This window comes from Equus przewalskii, chromosome 22 (genome assembly GCF_037783145.1).
Source record: "Equus przewalskii isolate Varuska chromosome 22, EquPr2, whole genome shotgun sequence".
Lineage (NCBI taxonomy): Eukaryota > Metazoa > Chordata > Mammalia > Perissodactyla > Equidae > Equus > Equus przewalskii.
In genome coordinates, this window is record NC_091852.1 from 31,891,558 (window position 1) to 31,904,794 (window position 13,237).

Here is a 13,237-nt window from a genome sequence, read left to right on the forward strand (position 1 = left end):
TGGTCGAGGAAGGCTTATACTAATAATTGCCTTTTAGGGTTGTTCATGTGTGTGTGTGTATGTGTGTGTGTGTATGTATAAATAAAATGTGGAAATTTGGTAAAGAATTTAGTGCAATGTCACTCAAAGAAAATGTCTAATAGATGTTAGTTATTACTAAGAACCAAAGATATTTCTTAATGGGAAATGAAAGCCTATTTTTTCCACTAGCTAGCTGTGTGTTTTTGGCTAAGACACTCAACTTTCTGGGCCTCATTTTCCACCTCTGTTAAAGGTGGTGGGTGTGCTAAAATCTGTAAGCTCACTTGCAGCTTTAAAGATTGGTGATTCCTGGCTCTGCTTATCACTTCTCCCGGGACACACTGCAGTGGTTTAGGAAAGAAAAATAAAAGCCGAAAACCCATCAAGGAAGAAACAGTATAGTTAGTCAATGTGGAAACTTTATCATGTAATTTCATGACCGAATTTGTCTATTAGTCACTCTGCTACCATGGGACAAAGACAAAATGTTAATAGTAGTGGGTAGCATATTCAATAAGTGGAATGATCCTTTTAAGAAAGAGAACCTTTTCTCCTTCATGTCACGTGGAAAAAAGGATCCTTCCATGGCGTTTTGTAAATGAGCTCTTGGCTGTTGCTGGGTAGTAAGTTCCCAAGTTTAAGTCTTACCATTTATTGGCATCCAACAGAGAAACAGAGTACTTTTATTTGGAAATACATTTGGAAAGGATTCCAGAGAGCCCAGGCAGCATTAATTGTACTCTAGTTTGGGAGATTTTCACCTTTTCTGTGTGCTGTAACTAGCTGGCACTCATCCAACTGTAATTTAGACTTACCATGAACTGGAGGGTTTTTTAATGTGTGCAGTGATTTTTTTTTTTAAACCAATAACTTCTTTTACCCGTTGTTCTAAATTTTAATTTTGCGTCTGCTTTTCTTAGTTTCAAGCACTCTCTAGCCCTAATATGTTTATTCTTAAAAAAGGGTCCATTTTATCAGTGGTTTTCAGTGATACTTAAAAACGTTGGCTATTTGGTGAATTTGGGTTCACTCGTGAAACCTTTACAAATCCTGTTCTACCACCCCAAGACTGCTTTATTTAAATTACAATAGGAAATGCCTCTGAACCTCAAACATCCCAATTTATGCTCTTTTAATCAAACAACTGCAGGCCAGAGTGACTCTCATAGTGAACTCATTAAGGGAACCAAGGTTCATTTAGGCAGGAATTTTGCTTTCTAGAAGATTAAAAAGGTAGAAAAATTCTATGCACAACCTTGTCTTACGGTTGCCTACGTGTTATGACCAAATAATCCATGTTGTAATCAACCAGATATTTGCATGAACATTATTTGCAGGAACAAGTGAACAGCCAGATGCATTTTGTGTCTTCCAATTTAATTTATTAAGATGGACCATTCTTTTCTTGTTGCTGTGAGAAGACCATTCTCCTGTTGGAACAAAGTGGAATAAGATTGGTATTGACCTGGAGAATCAGATCAGTGTTCCAATTCTTACTTTATTTATATGTACTAATAACAGTGATGAGGAATGTGAGGTTACATTTCTGTTTTTAAGATCTAAGAAAGGACTGTACCTTGGAAAAGAAGAAGAAGAAATGTGTAAGGTTATCGAACACAACGAAGTTAAAAGAAAGGCTATGTTTTGATAGGCATGGGTGCGTGAATATTTACCTCGAATGCGGCCAGTTAGAATAGGAGACTGAGTCAAGGACAGGCGTTTCTAATACACCTTCTGTCATAGTCAAGATTGGCTTAGGAACAGGGAAGGCTGTAACTGAGGTAAAGGACTTCAGAGCCTGCCATATCTGCCATTGAAGTCCTCTGCTCATTGGTGTAGTGGAGGCCAGAGTGGGTGGTGGTGATGCTGGGAGTGTAAAGAGGAATAATCTCTTCCCATCTCACAACTCTTCGAGAGGCGACCATGCTTTATTTCTTTACCAAGCTTCTTAAAGAATTGCCCATTGCTTTTTCCTTAAATTTTATGGCTTATCTTTTCACGGTTAAATCTTCGGTTTATTAAAAATTTACACTTGGTGTAAGGTGTCCTGGACGGGTCCAACTTATGTTTTTCAGGTGACCGCCCACTTGTCTCAATATCATTTATTGAGTAATACATATTTTCTCAACTGCATTGAGATGCCCTCCCTTTTATATTCTAAATTCCTTTATGTATTTAAGTTTATTTCTAGATTCTCTATCGTATGCCATTGCTCAGTCTGTTGAGTTATGAACCAGTACCACACTGTTTTAATCACTGAGAATTTAAATTTTTTAAAAAAATCTAGTATTACTAGTCTGTGGACCATCCTATCCCATACTCTTTAAAGATAAATTCTTTATTCTTTTTCATCTTTTTCCCTGGGCCCAAGATGATGACATGATAGTCTGATTCATCTTCATCATCTCTTCCTGCACATAAGTATTTACCTAGGACATATTTACTGTAAAAACTGGGAATTTCCACAGTGTGCTTTACTAGATATTGCAAGAGGCAGATCTGTTGTGGAAAAAAAGAAACAAAGCAATTCTAGCATATGAGAGAAAGATTTCCTGAAATATAAGCTCTGGATTCCAGAAAGTTCCCTTTATCAGAAGGGCCACATCATTCTTTAGCGTAGACATCAGGAACAGAAACAACTTTCATGCTTTGGAATATATTAACAACTAAGTTTAAACATGAAATATGTGAAGCTACTTCTTGAAGCAAACTATTCTTCCACTACAGAATATAAAATAGTTTTTAGTCACTCATCTTTCCTATATAATTCTTCTCAGGGTAGGGTAAGTTTATCTGCGAACTAGGTACGTAAAGTATTTTTTCTATTGCTTCCAACTTTTGACACCATAGTTACACTATAAAAAGGTTGCTTTTAATAAAAAGAATAACCCTTAATCAAAACTTTAAAAACACTAAGGAGCTTACTATTTAAAAGAGACTTTGGTAAATCTCTTTGTTAAATGAACTACACTATTTTGTATATGATAAATCTAGATTTTTATTTTGCTAAAGGCAAGGATAGAGTTATAAGGTCGTAGCTGTAGCAAATGCTACTTTCTATCTATTGCAGACTTTTTTTTGGCACTTCTAGAAAGGAAAGAAACAAATGGATCAAGTAATAATGCAAGAGAGATCAAAGCAATTCCTTCTGTCAACAGTAGCAATTCATGCAAATCTCTAAACACTGAAGGCTTTCACAGCTAAAGAAAAGTCCGCGAGAGAGGATCACAGTGAAAAACACATCATAGACAGTGGTATCAGTTTCTAAATTTTACGTTATAAGTAGATTCTGCTTAAGGACAACCAAGCTGGGTGTAGGAGAAGGGAAGGAAGGGAAGTGAAACTAAGATTTATTGAGCACTAACTATAGTATTTCATATGCATGATAGCAAGACCTCTGCAGTGTGCTCCTCTATGCTGTAGTTGAAATGAGTGGGCTCTTGAGCTATATGCTGCCTAGGATCTGAAGTCACTCTTGGCCGCTTACTAATCACCTAGCTTTGGTGCAGGTTATTATTTAAGCTTTCTTGGTTAACACTATCATCATCATGAAGAATAAAATAAGATTATTGTAAATATAAAATGAGTTAATTTATATAATGTATTTACAACAGTGCCTAGCATATAGTACTAATTAAGTATTGTCATTTCCACTTTACTGATGAGGGGACAGGAGCTCAGGGGTAAAGATGCTTATCTTAATTCATATGCTTATTAAGTGATGGAGCTGGGTTTCCAGTACCATCTGTCTGAAGTCCTGGTTAATGATGTCCTCTACACCCTTTCTACTCAAAGTGTGGTCCGTGGATCAGCAGCATCATGTCACCTGGGAGCTTGTTAGAAATGCAGAATCTTCGGCCTGCTCCAGACTCACAGAGACAGAATCTACAGTTGAACAACATCCCCAGGTGATTCCTACGCACATTACAATTGAGATGTGTTGCAGAATGCACTACTGCCCAATCAAACCTCTGCTAAGTGGAAGGACAGCGAGATTTATTTGCATGCAATCTGTGGCTTTAGAGACCTCAAGCATCCCGGGGTGGGGCTTGGTCTCCAATACTTTAGGCTCTGCCTTTCTTCTTTGTCGAGCATACTGCCTAGAAGCTAACTCTGGGCTGGCTGTTAGTTTGTCTCCAGTATGAACCAATCACTACTATTTTCTCTCATTCTCTCTCTCTCTCTCTCCCTCTTCCTCTGTCTCTTTCTCTCTCTCTCTCATTTTTTACTCCTAAATTTACATCTTGAAGGATTTACTTGGAGTAGTTGTGCCCTGTGGCTCTGAGCAAAATGCCACTGAAGCATGCCTTGTTAAAGGCAGTAGTGTATGAAAATAAGATGGATCATGAAATTGGACAAAACTGTGTCCAGATGCTAATTCTTTCACTTAAATTTTTTCTCTAAACAATTTATTTAACCTCTCTGAAACTTTGTTTCCTTGATTTTAAATATTTTTATGTATTAATACATATATCTCAGGGTTAGAAGTCTCAAATAAATTCAAGGTATGAGAAAGCACCCGGTTCATAATAAGTGCTCAATAAATTTAAAATAAACAAACAAATCTTGACCTATGACAGATTTCCTGTCAAAGTTAAGGAAACTTGCACTGAAGACCCAATACATTTAAAGGGGTGGGAGACAATGGCTGCCCCTCATGGAATGCAGTGAGTTTGAACTGTATTTAAAGGAATATCTTCTGTATTTAAAGACTAAGGCAATTGCTTTTATGTGGAACAAGCCCCGGGAGGGCTCTGTTTCTTAGAATCATCAGTTTCGTTTTAGTCTGTACAACTGTTTTTTAGAAAGAATTGCAAGAAATCTTGTCCCTTTAATCATGCCATTAAAAAAAAAAAGTTGCTCCAATCTTAAGAGGAATTTTTATTTTATGTTAGAGCCAAAATTCCTTACATGGGAGCATAGCACTCATTTTATTAATGAAAAATTGAAGGCAATGAGCAGAAATTTGCTTTCTGTTATTATTTAGAGAGTATGCTCCTTCCATAAAGGAACGTGCACCCGCAAAGCATAAAGGCAGGGGACAGCGATGGTAAACCTCCCTCAGTTCCGGTTCTCAGGACCACAGCGTGCAACGAACAATAGAAATGCCTTTCAAGTTGGTGCAGCTGTTCCGCTCTATGGGGCACCCACTGAGTTAAAGGACAGAGACTCCACACACATGTGAAATCCTCAGCTCCAGAGCCTAATTAATTTCCTGAAATCTATCAAAAATGGTAGAATCATGCACATAAAGTATATGTATATTCTGGAATAAAAAATAGCTTAAAAGTATGTTGAAAAAAACCTAAGTTTCACACACTCCTTAAAGATTAAACTTAAAAGCAACCTAAATCATTTGGCCTCACAGTTTGGCTTATGTCACAGTTTTGTGTCGTTTGGCACTCTTGAAGTTGGGGTTCATTGTAATTTGTTGTTCTGTGCACATATCATGTAGGCACACCATTCCTGCACATTTTCTCTTGATTCTTTTTCCTCCTTTTATGAGAGAAAACAGCGTTTAATGAGAAGAAAAAATAAATAGCAAAGAAGCCTGCGCAGTTTGGGGACAACTTTTTGATTTCTTGCTAAAATAGGTTTATGGAGACTTGGCAGACCATGTAAATATAAGATTAGATTACATATTTTAGTCTTTTTCTCCTTAATTGAAGGATCCAGAGATGAGGATGTCTGGGCATGAACAGCGTATCTATAATGTCTATAAAAATTTGAAATAATTTATTTTCTGAAATACCCTGGGGAGATAATGCCCCTAGATTTCCTCCCTTTGGAAAACCACATTTATCACTGGAGTTAAGAAGAAGGATCTAGTCAAGGGCGATGATATTGATGGTTTCCTGTCTTGCCCTGCAGAACAGGGCTAATCCAGCCCAAAACATGCCAAAAGGATGTACGAAGAGTCTCGGATCTCTGCATTGCATCTCTAAAATGCACCCAGATCAACTCAATGTGCTTCCTTTATCACTGCTTGTTAACTTTCCTGTTCCATGACCTATTTTTTCCTTTTTTTTGCATTTTACTATTCTCAATTTAGCACTTGAATATTCGGACTAACTATCTGGTTAACCGACTATCTGATTTAACTGCACTAACGCTTTGGAGCATGGCTTCTGGTATTTGTCCTCTATCACCTTGTCCCCAGAAACACATCACATTTGTCATGAGGTGGCTTAATGAATCGAAATATGGCTGGTGGGGAAAGAAGAGATGTGAAGCATTCACTTTCTTTGGATCATTCTGAGATCAGCAATTTCTCCATCCCCAGGCCTCTCATGGCGATACCTTCATCAGCAATGTACTTTAAATGAGAATTAGAATTCTCTCTTGAACCTTCTCCCTTGTGCAAAACTGGCAAGAAACATTCAAATAGCCATCTTGCAAGCTGTGGATATTTTCTTTGCTCTGGAATTTGCACGGGCAGATGGGGAGAGGGGGGTAGTGTAGATCCCTCGAATTTCTGGAGTATAGAATTAGCAATCAATTCCATTGGAGAATTCCAAAGCATCCGGAGGGATGTAGAAGCTCCATTATGCCTCCTAAAGTTATCGAGTTCTCTAATTTTCTCTGTAGTTTAATATGTGGTCTTCTTTGAATGCTCCTGAGATGACATGGCTACATTTTATCATGGAAACTGCCCTATTTTATCAATTCTAAGTCATCCATATTTTCATATTTTAGCTTCTCTGAAATTGGAATGTGTCTCATAATTGATAGAGCACCATAGTCTGACTGCTAGTATTTTTTTTTCTTAGTAGTACCTAAAATCAATGTTCCATTTTACAATCAGAGTCATCTTAGATTCAAAGAGTTACAATACACTTCTTTACGTGTACCTTCAAAGAACTATGACCTTTCATATCTAGAATTGGAATAGAGATCACAACCCTGGCCACCTCTGTATTTTATTCTCCAAAGCAAGAGCATTTGAAAGTAAAATTTAAAGTAAAGGAGTGAAAAGCAAAAATATTTAGAAAACATTTAATGTTTCAATTTATTGTCATTTACTTTGAGCTGTTGGTCTGAGAGCCCATTTCCTTTTAAACTCACTTCAAGAGTCCGTAATAAATGAGGTCTTCCTTGGCAAATGGTGAGTCATGTTAGTCAAATAACTGCTGATGTATCATTAATCTCCACTTCCAACAAAAAAACACCTCCTGACCTGGATCGATGCGTTCGATCTGATCAGTTACCACACAGTGAAAGTGTGTGAAGCTCTGAATCAACTGTGTCATGACTGATTTAGTTCCTCTAGAGTCCTGATATCATTAAACTTTAAAACCATTGCTCCAAAGTTAGCTTATACCTAAGATTACCTTCAAATATGCACAGAGAGCTTAGTGAGTATAGCTCTCTAGTGATTTTCTAGGTTCTCTAGATATTTAATCTTTGTTCAGATTTGTGCTTGTTTTCGAAAAAAGTTAGGAGAGAAGGATATGAGACTTGAGATGCTTATTGAGCAAAACCACCCTGAAGCCTTCATGGCTATTGACCAAGCAGTAATGGAAAACGGGAACCAAGAAATAAAAATCTCATCAACACTGTGAAATCTGTTCTTCTCTGTCTCTATATAAACCTCATGTGTTGGCTTTGGCAGCAGATTGAACTTTGTCATTCCAATAAAGTTCCTGAAATTCACTAGATACCCCTTCTTTTTACAGGAAAACATCTGCAAGTGTATTTATCTGGTTATAATCAAAAATATGTTTTACTTTGTCAAATGACATATCAGAAGTATTTATTTGTATTTGCAATATGCATTATCAACCCGTCACAAAAATCTGTGAACACAGGCACATTATTAAAACATTATTCACAAGTTTAAAAATATATGAACTAGTGAAGCATACACAGTTCTCTCGACCTCGGAACATTTTCATTGTACTGTTGAAAGAATTTTACTTGGTTGAACAGAGAACTGTTTTTAAACTTTCTTTGGGGAAATTTACTCAAAACTTTCCACTCTCAAACTTGATTCAGACTGCAATTTAAATCTTTAAACACACACATATACACACACACACATGCTGTATTTTATACATCTAAGGTGAATTTTTTTCACGTTTCTAATGTTATTGAATTTGATGAATCTTCTAATTTATGGCAAGATAGAGTTGAATTGGCAGTGTTTTTCTTTCTTTATGGTAAAAAAATAATGTGGAGTCTTATAACCAATGTAATCTTAGATAAAATATAGATTAATGATGATGATATAATAACAACTATTTATTATTTTCACTGTCTCAGGTACTGCTTAAAGTTTCTTACATATATTATTTAATATTCACAACTATCCTACAAAGCAGGTCGTGTTAGATAATTTTTACAGATGAGGAAACTAAGGCCTGGCGAATTTGAATATAATTTGCCCATGCTGCTGACTGTAAATGAAGAAGTTAGGATTTGGATTCAGGTACGCCTGATGCCAAAGCTTGATCTTTTAAGAGGGTCACAATGAGCCAACTTAAAAAAATGCCAACTCACATCCACTTTTGTCCAAAAGCCTGTATTTGAAAAGTCCTGTAATTTCTGCATGGCACTCTCAGAATGATAATAAAGTTAGATTAATGATGGATCATTAAGTGGTAAAACTCATCTATCTTTCTATAAAACATCAGCCTGTTCAGGCAGAATAGCTCATCTTGCTTCAATTTATATTTTCTGTAGACCTTCTTTGGTCAGGAACAGAGCTGAGTAAATATTAGAGGCATGTAATGAGGAAAGGGATTCAATTTAAATGAAATTGAGGAGCAAGCCCTGGGTCAAGATTAAGGATCAGCAGATCTGGGTTCTATAGCAGGGACCTGCTATCACTGTCTTGCTGTGGGATATGAGTCTTTCCCTGTGACTAGGTTTCTATATAATAATCTCTGTATTACATTTCATGATTGTAAGGATAAAATGAAATTTAATAACATAAAGTAGTTTGCAAAGCACAAACGACAATAGATGTATTTGGAATTCTTCATTTCTAATGGGCTTGTTTTAGGTGTAATCATTGACCAAAGATCATTTCATGCAGATCTTGAGCCTCACACAGAAGGTGTGTGTGTGAAAACAGAATTATGCTCTGAAAATCTCAAATGAAACATTTCGTAGCTCTGAATTGTCATTTTATTAGCATCAATTAATATTGCTTCTACATATAAGTGCAAATTTTCAGTTCTCTCTCTCTGTCTCTGTCTCTCTTGGTTTCTCTCTAGCATGGTGGATAATATATTATCCTTGGTTCTAGAAGCAACAGATTGAGTTTGAGTCCTAGCTTCATCACTTAATTGTGCCTGCCTGAAACTGTTACATAACTTCTCTGAGTCTCAATTTCCTTATTTAAAATGGGAATAGCATCTTCCATTCTAGATTTTTTTTTGAGGACTGAATGGCATAAAGCACTTAGAACAGGGCCTAATACATAGTCAAGATTTAATAAATATTGACTATTTATTATTGTCCTAATGGGTTGCAACCATTCATCACTATTTTAATCCCACTATAAATTCCAGAAAAACACAGCATTTCTGGTATGGAAAATGTGAAAATGCTGCCCTAGGCACCATGGATGATATAGAAATAATTAAATACTGTCTATGTCCTTGAAGAAATTACATGTGGTTTAATTTCTGCCAAATCAATTATTTTGCCCATTTAGTCCATCCAATTTACTGTATTACAGAAAGCAATGAACTAGCATTTTTATTTTTTAAAATGTCTAGGCTGTCATTACATAATCTATAAAAACCAACTTGGTCTGAGTAATTGTCCTGGACTAATCCCAAACACGATCCCTTTCTCTAGATGAATCATCATGTTTACATCAGCATTTTGTCCTTGTAACAGTGGTTGAAGGCTCAATTTCTGAGCCCTTTGGGATCTTCTCCATTTTATCCACCTGTCGTTTCCTTCGCGATCACTTTGCCACACTAAATTCCTGTGCCTGCTATATTGTTGCCCATCCTGGAACTCTCTCCAAATTTTTCTTGAAAATTTATCCCAAACACCTTAAGTTGACATTTGACTTTTGCCTACATTCTGTACTCGTACCATCTACATCCTTGGGAGGCAATGGAGGTCAAAAACTCTGGAGCCAGACCTCCTGAATTCAAATCCCAACCAGTTCTATGACCTTAGGAGAGTTACTTCTTTTTTGCCTCAAGTTTCTTTATCTGTAAACAGGGTTCTTAATGACAGTACCTCCTGTAGAGGGTCAATGAGACAATTAAATGGGTTAATATATGTAAAATGCTTAGAATCGTGCTTGACACATAGTAAACATTATATAAATGCTTGCCATTATTATTACTGTTTGTCTGTGATCGGTTCCCCCTGGGCTGTTGACACTGTCAGATATATCCATAATGCCATTCCAATAAATTAGGTGATGTGAAGTAAGGACCAAACAACAGAGGGAGCAAATATGGAACACAGATCCAGAGAAAAAATGATGAAGCTGCAATGAGATGTGAAAGTTAGGAAACATTAGAACAATAACTCTGGTGGATGGAAATCAAAAGTCTCGGAAATCTGAGAACAGTTAGGTAGAAAGATGGACTGGGAAAGATAACTGGAAAAGTATCAGTGATGAGCATGATGATGACAATTTTCCTAGAATGGTGCACTGGAAAACAGATTTCAAAGTATCAAGGACTAGACAAATGTAGGGGGAAAGGCAGCGGGAGGAATTTGGAACAAAAAGAACAGGGAGTGACAACTTTGTAAGGATATTGGAGATGAGTAGGTGTTTGAAAGAGAGAAATAAAGAGATGGGAGCATGAGGAAATGGAGAGGCTGCTGGACAGGGAACCAAGACACCAAGCTTCTCTATTCCTAACTCTGCAAAGAACCAGGGGCACCACCTTAGGCCAGAATCGTAACATGACTAGGCTAGATAAATTTAAGGTCTAAACTCCTTTTCACCTCTAGATCCTGATGATGGTCTGCACTGAGGTGAAGGTTGGTAGGAAAAAGAGGAAAAAGTCATGTATGTCAGATAACTTTTGATCATAGGAAGATAAAAGTCAAGATCATCTCCATGTACCAGTATCACAGAGAGGCACATGAATGACACATGCTGAGTGAAAAAAGCCAGACACAAGAAACCTTCATATTATGTGATTATGGTCACATGAGGTTCAAAAACAGGCAAAACCGATCTTCTGTGTTAGAGGTCAGAAGAATGATTGCCTTCTGGAGAGGGTATTGAGTTGGAGGGAACATTTTGGGTGCTAAAATGTTCTCTATCTTGATCTAGGTAGGGATTACACAGGTGTGTCCATAGGCAAAAGGAATAGAGTTGTACATTTAAGATTTGTGCACTTTACTGTTGTAAATTGTATATCAACTAAAAAGAAAAATAAGAGAAGATTCTAATTTTTAAAAAAAAGAGAGAGAAAAATATCTACTTGAAATGAAAACAGGGTGAGAAATTGAGCACCTTGGGGCAAGGCAATTTCTATAGGGATGGTGCTTGGGTCAATGAAAGACAGACAAATGGATTGTCTCGTAGCAGGTACATAGATGTGTTAACTTCTTTACATGGTGAATAGTTACTATTATTGAACTACCCATCATTTGCACTAATTTTACAAATATATTCTGTATTCACTCATGATATACAACATATCTATATACACACATTAGAACGGTGATTTCCAAAGTGCTCTGCTAAGACTGGGTGCCTCCTGGAGGATGCTCAGGGTCACTGTGTGGAGAAAGAGAGGGTGACCCAGCAGCCTGAGCTCCCAGCCCTTCTGGCCCTGTGTTGGTCAGTGGAGTTCTGCTTTAATCTGTTTTATAAATTGTGGTTTGGCTGTAAGAGTTAATATGTAAACAGATCCCACTGCCAGGAACATTTGAAAATATTGTAGCAAGTTATACATAAGTTATACATAAACTACATGTGATCCAAAACTTCATTTGTTAAAAACACACAGCCATTGGGGATTTTCATTGAAGCCCTACTAGTAACTCTGAGAATCAACAGAAAATTCAAAGTATGTTTACTTTCCTCCTGAAACTAAAGCTCCTATGCTTGTTGTGGAGTGTTGGAAAGAGGAATGAGTGAAGCCCCCGTCCTTAAATAGCTTAAAAGCTCTGATGAAAAGCCCCTCAATTCTAGCCACAGTGTCTCTGATCTTTCAATATTAAAGATTCAGGATGAAAGAAGGGTTGCACTTTTCTGTTTTGTCTTTCGGTCCTAACTTTTCCTCCTCCCATAAAGGAAAAGTCTTGCTTTAACTCTCCTCTGCCAGGAGAGGTTCTGCCCTGTTGAGTTTCTAGAGCAGGGGTGCACATAAAGAGAGATGGAAGGACAATGTGATTTTATGATTGTGTTATGGAGTGTTTGTCATACTCTGGTTTCTTATTTATACAATTTCGGGGGAGTGGGGAAGAGGAAGGAGGTGCCTATGATGATGACTGTTATTCTTACAATTCTAACCACACATCCCACCAACTGGAGTTTCCTGTTTTCACCACCTTTGACAGTCACCTCTGCCTCCCCACCCTGCAGGTTCATTCTCTCCATCTGTTCAATTGACATTTATGACACTCATCAGGCACTTGTTTTCAAACCTCTCCAGATTTAAATATTGTTCATTGTTTTTGTGCTTATTCAGAATTCATGTCCATCATCGGCACAGTAACTGCTTATAACATGCTAGACTTTATCCTTTGTAAGGTTTCCTTTTCCAGGGACCTAGTGCATATTTGAAAGCTCCCAATCATGAATCTTGGCAAAGTCTATCATTGTTCTGTGTGTGTGTGTGTGTGTGTGTTTGTGTGTGTGTGTGTGAGAGAGAGAGAGACTGTCAAATTGCCTTCTAAAATATCTATCTACCTTGGTTAATGAAGCTATCCACCTTTTATATTTATTCCTTTATATATATTTTGGCACCTGTATGTACAAAAACAACTTCAATAAAAATAAATATATTTAAAATAGATATTTTAAAATAGTTTCAGTGGCAACATTTTATTTGCCATTAAAAATCCCAATCTAGGCTGTGTATGTCGACGAAGCCCTTCTTTGGACATCTTATTATTATTTTAAGCATCTCTTTAGTTTTGTATTGCATTTTTTCCTCATAGGTTTGATGCTGGCTAACCAAAATCTGGAAAAAAAAAATCTCTACTTTGTACTTTCATACCATGAATTATTTTTCAAAAGGTGAACATGTTTTTAATCCGTGATAGTATAATTTATGTT